A 10,920-nucleotide genomic window follows, 5' to 3' on the forward strand; every position below is an offset into this window, starting at 1 on the left:
ATTATACCTAAATAAAGCTGGAAAAAATAAGATAAAATATCAGATCATTTTATTTTTAACAGCTACATAACATTTCATCATAGAAGCAAACCAGAAATTTATGTAACTATGTTACTATTATTTGATTTATAGTGTTATTCCCACCCCAATTTTCCCTTATTATGAGTAATGTTGCAGTGGATAGCTCTGTGATCATTCTCCTAGAATACATTTCAAGAAACATATCAAAGAGCACAAACAGTTTGTATATTTCTCTTCCAGAAAATGGAATAATTTATTATTTTTCCTGGTTATAGAAGCAATACATGCTTGTAGAAATTTTCAGAAAGTAGTGAAAAAGTAGGAGAAAGCAAGTAAAAATCACCCACAATCTCACAACCTAGTCCCAGAGATAACCACTAGGCTAACATCTTGGTATATCCTTCCACAAATGTTCACAAATACAAATACATATTTTTTAAAAGATTTATTTATTTATTTATTTATGAATGATAGACAGAGAGAGAGAGAGAGAGAGAGAGTCAGAGACACAGGAGGAGGGAGAAGTAGGCTCCATGCTGGGAGCCGGACGCGCGACTCGATCCCCGGACTCCAGGATCGCGCCCTGGGCCAAAGGCAGGCGTTAAACCGCTGAGCCACCCAGGGATCCTCAAATACAAATACAGATTTAAAAATGAACCTATCCTTAATACTTACCCTTCTTTATTAAAAAGTTGAGATGTAATTGACATACATTATGCAAGTTTAAGATAATGTGTTGATTTGATATATTTGATATATTTATATATTTGCAATATGCTAACACCTCCATCATGTCACATAATTATCACTTTCCTTTTTTGTGTGTTGAGAACATTTAAGGTATAGTCTCTCAGTAACTTTGAAGTATATAATACAGTGTTGTTAGCTATAATCACAATGCTGTGCATTAGATCTCCAGAACTTATTTTTTAAAAAGATTTTATTTATTTATTCATGAGAGACACACAGAGAGAGGCAGAGACACAGGCAGAGGGAGAAGCAGGCTCCCTGCGGGAAGCCTGATGTGGGACTCTATTCCAGGACCCCAGGATCACAACCTGAGCCAAAGACAGACACTCAACCACTGAAACACCCAGGTGCCCCTTATTTCCTAACTGTAGAACATATACACCCTGCCTAATAAACCACTATGCAGTAAAACTTTTTTGTAATGATGGTAATGCTTTATTATGCTCTACCCAGTATAGTAGCTATGTCATGTACCACATGTGGTAGTTTTACTAAGGAACTGGACTTAAATTTTATTTAACTTTAATTTAAATTTACATAGCTGCATATACCTAGTGGCTACTATATTGGACAACACAGGTATATAATACCTACACATTCATTTTAATAGTTCATAGAACACTTAATCAAATGGATGTATTATTTAGCCAATACCTAACTGGTAGTTATAAGTTGCTTGCAGTTTTTGCTATTATAAACAACACTTCAACGAATACTTAAAAAGAAAAAATATGTTGAAAGAATACTGAGATAGTTCACTTTTCTGGTGTATTATCAGTTCAAGCTCCTTTTCCAGTGCTACACACAATTTATTTGATTACTCTTTATTAAATTATGGAAATATTTGATATACCTGGATAAATATTTCATAAACATAACATTCTGAGTATTTCTTTTTAGAAAATGTTTTTATCCAGTCTTAGAACAAGAGTGAAATTCTCAGAAAACCAAATTTATGTGATAGACTTTAATATATTTTCCTTTGTTGGGTAATAGTTTTACTTTTTAATATTTCTCTCAATTTTGAAAATTAGCATTCATGCAAGACAATGTATGGAAAAGTGTACAGTTGATGGAAAAAGTAAAAATCAACATCCATGTGTGTACCAATAAGTCTAAGAAATAGAATATTACTGGGACGCCTGGGTGGCTCAGTGGTTGAGAGTCTGCCTTCGGCTCAGGGCATGATCCTGGGGTCCAGAATTGAGTCCCCCATTGGGATCCCTGCGGGGACCCTGTTTTTTCCTCTGCCTATATCACTGCCTCTCTCTGTGTCTCTCATGAATAAATAAAAAGTCCTAAAAAAAAGAAATAGGATACTACTACACCCCAAAAGCACAATACACGACCCTCTGTTAACATATTTCACTCCCATTTCCCAAGAGATGAACATTTGAATTTTGTGATAATCACTCCTTCTTTTCTTTAAAGTTTTTAGCACTTAAAATATGTATTCTTAAAAATACATTGCTTAGTTTTGCCTGTTTTTGAACTTCATATACCTGAACTCAAAAGTGTGTATTCTTTTGTGTCTTCTTTCACTTGAATTATGTATGTCATTGATGATATTGTTTTATATTGAGAGATAACATACTACAAAGTAAATAAAGTACACTCATATTTATTGTACATCTCACTGATTTTTGAAATTTATGTATACACCCAGATAGCCATCACCCTGCTAAAAATAAGTATTTTTCAGCACTCTGTATGCGTTCCAGGAAAGCCTTCCCTGTCTATAATTCCCTTAGAGGAAACTACTATACGGAATTCTACCATTAATGGTTAGTTTGGACTGTGTTTTCAAGTTCGTATGAATGCAGTCATCATACAGTATGTAATCTCTTGGAGTCTGGCTTCTTTTGTTTAAAATTATATATTTGAAGGACGCCTGGGTTGCTCAGCAGTTGAGCATCTGCCTTCAGCTCAGAGCGTGATCCCAAGGTCCTGGGATAGAGTCCTGCATAGGACTTCCTGTAAGGAGCTTGCTTCTCCCTCTGCCTATGTCTCTGCCTCTCTCTGTGTCTCTCATGAATAAATAAATAAAATCTTAAAAAAATAAAATTGTATCTTTGAGAGTCATTCATGTTGTTTTGATATCATTAGTGTGTCTTTCTGTTGTTTTTCCATAGTATTGCATTGCATGAATATGCCAATTTTTTGGCAGTTTTTTCGATGATAAGCATTTGGGTTGATTTCAGTTTGGGCTATTACAAATAAAGCTATTAGGAGAAATCTTGTACATGTCTTTTTGTGGATATATGCATACATTACTTTGGGATATATGGTCACAAGTGAAATGGCTAGATCATGGATCAGAGTAGGCATATAGTTAGCTCTGGTAAATGCTCTTGGTTTTCTATAGTGGCTATACAGTTGTGCATTTCCAGGAGGAGTGTATGAGAGTTCCAGTTCTTCCACATCTTTTCCAACAGTTAGAATTATCAATATTTTTTATTTGAGCCAGTCTGGTGGGTTGTATTTCACTGTGGCATTAATTTGTATTGCACTGACGACTGATGAACACCTGTTCACATGCTAATTGTCATTTGCATATCCTTTTTTGTAAAATGTCTCAAGTTTGTTGCCATGTTTTTATTGTTTCCTCTTATTAATTTGTAGGGTTTTTAAAAATACATACTTGATGTGAATCATTTGTCAGATTTACGCATTGCAAAAACCTTTTGGTATCTTCTAGCTTGCTTTTTCATTTTATTAAAGTTGCATTTTTAAAAGCCTTACTGAAACATAATTCACAGATCACACAGTTTGCTCATTTAAAGTGTATAATTTAATAGCTTTTGGAGTTGTGCAACCATTAACACAATACATTTTAGAATATTTTTATTACCCCGAAAAGAAACCTCTTACTCATTAGCAGTCACTTCTCACTGTTCCTCAGTAACTTCAGCCTCTGGCAAATGCTAATCTGCTTCTGTCTCTATAGGTTTTCCTATTCTGGAATTTTAATATAAATGCAATCATATAATATGTAGTCTTTTGTGACTGGCTCCTTTCATTTAGGATAATGTTTTGAAGGTCGATCCAAATGGTATGTATCAGTACTTCATTCCTTATTATGGCTGAATAATATCCTCTTGTTTGAATATACCACTTTTTGTAATACATTCATCTGTTGATGGACGTTTATGGTGTGTCCATTCTTTGGCTATTATAAATAATACTGTTATGAACACTCCTAGTACATGATTTTGCATGGACATATGTTTTCATTTTTCTTGGGAACATATCTAGGAGTGAAGTTGCTGGATCATATTTTAACTCTGTGTTTGACTAAGGAACTGCCAGAGCATTTTCTAAAATGGCTGCACCATTTTTACATCTCCACTAACAATATATGTGTGTTCCAGTTTCTCTATATCTTCATTAACACTTGTTATCGTCCAGTATTTTTTTTATTAAAGCCATTCTAGTGGGTGTGAAGTGACATCTCATTTTGGATTTGATTTGTATATCTCTGATACACAAATAGTGATGTTGAGCATCTTTTCATATGCTTATTGACCATTTGGATGTATTCTTTGGAGAAATATGTATTCAAATCCTTTGCCCTTATTTAATTGGGTTCTCTTTTTTTGATGGAGTTGTAAGTAGTTAGACCTTCTCAATACAAGTGTCTCATCAGGTAGGTGATATGTAACTAATTTCTCTGACTCCGTGGATTGTCTTTTCACTTTCTTCATGGTGTTCTTTTATGCACAAAGGTTTTTATTTTTTGGTGATTTTAATAATGGTACTTTAGCAAACAGAATAGGGGTTTTTGATGTCAGTAAAGTCAAATTTGTAATTTTTAAATTATTTGTATGTTTTGTGTCTTATTTAAGAATTTTTCTATCTGTCATGAAGTTTATTATTTTGTATGTTCTTCTAGAGCTTTTTTTGTTTCATTTTACATTTAGAAATATGATCCATTTTGAATTAATTTTTCTATGGTGTGAGATAGTTTTCAAGGTAGTCTGTTTTTGGATTCTATTCTCATCCATTGATCTTTGTCTTCTTACCAATAACACTCTTAATTACTGTACCTATATTGTAAACCTTGAAAACTAGTACTATAAATCTTCTGATTTTGTTCAAGTTTGTCTTGGTTATATAGATCCTTTGCATCTTTATATAAATTTTAAAATGAGCTTATCAATTTCCACAAAAAATCTTCCTGGATATTTGATTTGGATTAAAATATATTCATATTTCAATTTGAGAAGAATTGATATCTTAACAACATTGAAAATTCCAGTTCATGAACATCATGCAACTCAATTCATTTATGCCTATTAGCAATGTTTTATAGTTTTCACCATAGAACTTTTACACATCTTTTATAAAATATGATCCCAGTTTTTGAAACTTTTGTTATATACATTAGAAACAGCATTTAAAAACATTTTTCATCAGTTGATGGACACAGGGGTGCCTGGCTGACTGAGTTAGAAGAGCACGTGACTCTTGATCTTGGGATTGTGAGTCTGAGCCCCACACTGGGTGTACAGATTACTTAAAAAATAAGAATAAAATAAACATTATTCAATTGTTTGTTTCCAGTTATATAAATACAATTAATTTTTATAGATTTCATGTTCAGCTACCTTGTTAAACCATTTACTTTATCCTAAGGATATATTTATAGTTTCTTTTGCATATTCTTGGTATATACTATATTATCTGTGAATAATGACAACTTTGCCTCTTCCTTTTCAATCCTTATGCATTTTATTTTATTTAAATTTTTTGTCTATTTATTTGGACTAAGTTTTTCAGTACAATGGCAGATAGACATGGTAACAATGGGTAATTTTTGTCTTGTTTATGATTTTAAAGGGAATGTCTTCTTTTTTTATGAATTGGTCTACTCTTTTCCAAAGAATTTTTGTAGATACCCTTTATGAGGTTAAGAGGCTTCCTTCTACTTTTCGTTTTCTAATAATTTTTCTTATAAGTGGATGTTGAATTTTATCAAATCCTTTCCACATCTATTGAGATGATCATTTGGTGTTTCTTTTTAAACCTTTGATGTGGTGAATTATGTTACAACTCTTCCCCCTTATCCTTGGGGGTTACATTCCAAGACCAGCACTTAATGCCTGAAATTGTGGATAGTACCAAATGCTAGATTAAGTAGCAAATACTAGGTTTTTCCTCTACTAATACACTTATGATAAAGTTCAATGTATAAAACAGGCACAGTACGAGATTAACAATAATAACTAATAATAAAATAGAACAATTTTAACAATATACTGTAATAAAAGTTATGTGAATATGTCTTTCTTACAACATCTTCTTGTACTGTACTCACCTTTCTTCTTGTGATGATGTGAGATGATAAAATACCTGTGTGATGAAATGAAGTGAGGTGAATGGTGTAGGCATTGTGATGTGGCATTAGGTTACTATTGACCTTCTGGTGATACATCAGAGGGAGGAGCATTTGCTTCTGGACAGTAGTTGACTATGGGTAACTGAAAGTACAGAAAGTGAAATTGCAGATAAGACAGTATTATTAGACATAAAAATGGCAAATTTTTTACTCCTTGAATAAATACCTTTTTTTCCATGATTTGCTATCTTTTATATATTTCCATGTTTGATTTGCTAATTTTTAAAAATTATTTTTGTCTCGGTTCATGAATGAGATTGGCTCAATATAGTTTATGTGAGATTGGAATTCTCTGAATATGAGTTATTCACTGGTAAATCTTGTGGGAACTAGAATTTTTTGTAGAAATATTTTTTTAAAAGATTTATTTATTTATTTGAGAGAGAGAAAGCACAGCGGGGAGGGGCAGAGGGAGAGAGAGTCCCAAGCAGACTCTGCTGGCACAGAAACAGATACAGGGTTCTATCTCATGACCCTGAGGTCACAACCTGAGCTGAAACCAAGAGTCAGTCACTTAATTGACTGAGCCACCCAGGTGCCCCTGTAGACATATTTTTGAATAATCATTCATTTACTTAAGGGTTATGAAACTATTCAGTTTTTCTATTTCTTTCCACTTCAATTTTGATCTGTCCTTGGTTTATACAGATTGATACAATTTGTTGGCATAATTTTATTATAGGCTTTATATTTGTTTTGTTGTCTGCTGTATCTATAATTAGGTACCCCATTTTATTCATAATATTGTTTATTTCTGTCTTCTATCTTATTTTTCTTTGTTTAATCTTGACAGTAATTTCATTAGTTTTATTGGTCTTTTCAAAGAATTATCTTTTGTCTTCATTCATTCTCTATTGTTTGCTTTTGTCTATTTCATTAACCTATACTTTTACTCATTATCACTTATGTGTATCCTATCTGGGTTTATTTTGCTGTTCTTTTACTAACTTCTTAAGATATATATAGTTGGAGCAGTTTGGAAGTACATTGGAGACATAATGACTCATTATCCTTAAATACTTTTTTTTTTTTACATAACCACAGAGCAATTATAAAAATTAGGAAATTAACATTGGCTCATTACTATTATCTAATCTTCAAACTCCATTCAAATTTTGCCATTTGTGTTAATAATGTCATTTATAGAAAAAGATCTTTGTTTTCTGATCCAGATTCCAAATCAGGATCGCATATCACATTTACTTGTGTTGTCTCTTTAGTCTCCTTTAATCTAGAATAGTTCCTTAATGCTTTCTTTGTCTTTAATGACCTTGATACTTTTAAAGAGTTTAGCCCAGTTATTTTTGTACAATACTCTCAAATTGTGTTTATTTGTTTTTTCCATAACTAGATTCAGGCTACTTGTTTTGGTAGGAGTACCTCAGAATTAATATTGTGTCCTTCTCAGAACACTATATGAGGAGTCAACAATGTTGATTTGTCTCTTTCTGTTGATATTAATTTTGATTTACTGGTTAAGGTAGAATTTACCAAGTTTCTTTACCGTAAGTTTCCAATTTTTCAATTTGTAAGTAACAAGTATCTTAAGGAGAGAAACTTTGAAATTATGTGAATATCTCACTCCTCCTGTGAGATATTCGCTTCGGCAGCACATATAATATCCCACTTCTCAAACTTTTATCTGTCTCTTTTAGTATCCACTGGAAATTCTTTCCTGAGTCAATTAGCATTATGATAGTTTGGTTCCCAGACTTTGATTTTTTAACTCCATAATTCATCCTACATTTGTTAGTCTAAATTCCAACATAAAAAGATATTTTGCTTTTTATATATGTATTTATTTACCTGTAGTAGTATGCATTCATGTATTTCTATTTTGATAAGTTATAATTTATTACCATGATTATTTATTTTGATACACAAATAGTCTAAGAGTTGGCCAGTTAAAGCCCTTTGTTAAGACACTTATATCCTTTTGGCATGTGCTTATTGTTATTAGAGCACTTCCTTACTTTCTGACTTTAAAAGATACCCCAGACTCACCTTTTAATTTCCTCACTCCAGCTCTAGAATGAGCCATTTCTTCAAGGGGTCCTGGGTCATATATGTGTTCATTGCTACTGCAGTGTCATTGCTTCTAGACCCTCTGTATGTGTATAGGCCAAGCTATATATATGTATTTCCATGGTTATTGAAAGATCTAAAATGCAAATTTGTTATTTTATTTTATATTATATAACATTAAATACATATTTAATACATACAATAAATATGTATTTAATTACATATTATGTTATTATGTATGAAATAGTATGTATGTGTAAAAATCTGAGCATTCACACTGATACCTCTAATTCTAGTCTAACACCAGAGAGTTGACTCTAGCCTTCCCATTTTCCAACAGTGAGAAATCTGGCTTCCATTATCCAAAATATATTTACTGATTTGCTCAATCCTATGCACAGAATGCACAAAGCAGTTTTACGATTGCTAATCCATTTCACTGTGAAACACAAACCTATAACTCAAGTTTGATATTTTCTTACTTTTTTTTTTGTCTTTGGTCTGAGGACATACAGTCAAAACACGATGTTCAAACATTATCTGGGTTTATTCTATCCTCTCCTTCAGCTTTGTTATGAGCTAGATACACTTGTTTCTGTTTCCATTTTGAAAAATTTTTAAAGATTATATTAACTTATTCATGAGAGACACAGAGAGAGAGGCAGACACACAGGCAGAGGGAGAAGCAGGCTCCATGCAGGGAGCCTGACATGGGACTCGATCCCGGGTCTCCAGGATTACCCCTGGGCGGAAGGCAGGCGCTAAACTGCTGAGCCACCCAAGGATCTCTTTGTTTCCATTTTGTTGTGTGTTTTTACCCATACTTTTTGTTTTAATTTTTTTGTATGTGAAACATTGATGTGGTTCCAAAGTCAGAACCATCGACAAAAGTATATTCAGAAAAGTATAATTACATTCATCCTCTATTCCCGTTTCCCAACACCATCCTCTCTACCCTGCACCCTCACCCTGCCATAGGTACAAATCTCATTATTTTTGCTTTTTACTTCCTATATTTCTTTTTGCACAAATGAAAATTTATATATCTTTTTTTATATATCCTTCTGTCTTACACGAAAGAAAACTTACAATACACTTTTACATTTCACTTCTTCCATCCACTTAACAGTATATCCTAGAACTAATGTTCAGAGATCTTCTTCATTATTTTTTAAAAAATTATAATTAATAGACCTCTTTTTTGAGAAGTTATAGGTTTATAGAAAAAAATCTAGCTAAAGGTATAGAGAGTTCCCATATGCTCCTCACTTACCTGCAATTTCCTTTATTTTTAACATCTTGCATTCATGTGATGTATTTATTACAAATGATGAGCCAATATTGATACATTATTATCAAAGTCCAAAATTTACATTAAGGTTCCCTTTTTCTGTTGTACATTCTGCAGGCTTTGATAAATGTATATTAATGTGTATCTATTATTACAGTGTCATACAGAAAATTCACTGCCCTAAAAATCTCCTGTGCTCAAACTATTCATCCACCCATCCCTTCCAAATTCCTGGCAACCACTGATCTTTTTGCTCCCTCAATAGTTTTGTCTTTTCCAGAATGTCATATGGTGGAATCACACAGTATACAGCCTTTTCAGGTTGATTTCTCTCAATAAGCAATATGCATTTAAGGTTCCTTCAGATCTTTTCATGTCATGATATTTCATTTCTTTTTATTACTGAATAACATTCCATTGTATGGATGCATTATAATTTGTTTATTCATTCATCTATTGAAGGATATCTTGGTTGTTTCCAACTTTGACAATTATTAATAAATCTATAAACATTTGTGTGCAGGTTTTTAAATTTTTTTAATATAAGCTCTACATCCATTGTGGATCTCAAACTTACAACCCTGAGATCAAGAGTCACATGCTTTACCAACTGAGCCAGCTAGGGACCCCTGTGTGCAGGTTTTTGTGTAAATATAAGTTTTTGACACATTTGGATAAAATGAAAAGGAGTACAATTGCTGGAAAATATGGTAAAATTATATTCTGTTTTGTAAGAAAGAAGCTGTCTTCCAAATAGCTGTAACATTTTGCATTCCCACTGGCAATGAAAGAGAATTCCTAATGCTCCACATCTTCTGTAGCATTTACTGTTGTCAGTGTTGTGAATTTTGGCCATTTTAATGGGTGTGTAGTGGTATCTCAGCATTCTGATTTCCATTTTCCTAATGATGTATGATGTTGAGCATCTTTTCCTATATCATTGCTGTCTGTATATCTTCTTTGGTGAGGTGTCTCTTCAGATCTTTTGTCCATCTGTCTCTTCAGATCTTTTGTACATATTTTGTCAGTTGATTAAAATTGTGTTGTTTTCATGTTGTTGAATTTTAAGAGTCCTTTATATATGTTAGATACCAGTTCTTCATCTGACATGTGTTTTACAAAGATTTTCTCCCAGTCTGTGGCTTGTATCTTAACAGCGACTATTGTAGAGCAGAAGTTTTTAACTTTAATGAAGTCTAACTTATTAATTTTTTATTTTATGGATTGTGCTTTTGGTATTGTGTCTAAGAGGTTATTTGCCAAACCTAAAGCCACATAGGTTTTCTCTTGTTATCTTCTAGGAATTTTATAGTTTTGCGTTTTATATTTAGGTTTATAATCCATTTGGGGTTAATTTTTGCAAAAGGCTTAAAGTTTGCTTCTAGATTAATGTTTTTGCATTGGACTATCCCAGTTGTTCCAGTACTCTTTGTTG

The sequence above is a fragment of the Vulpes lagopus genome, chromosome X, assembly GCF_018345385.1.
Source record: "Vulpes lagopus strain Blue_001 chromosome X, ASM1834538v1, whole genome shotgun sequence".
Classification (NCBI taxonomy): Eukaryota; Metazoa; Chordata; class Mammalia; order Carnivora; family Canidae; genus Vulpes; species Vulpes lagopus.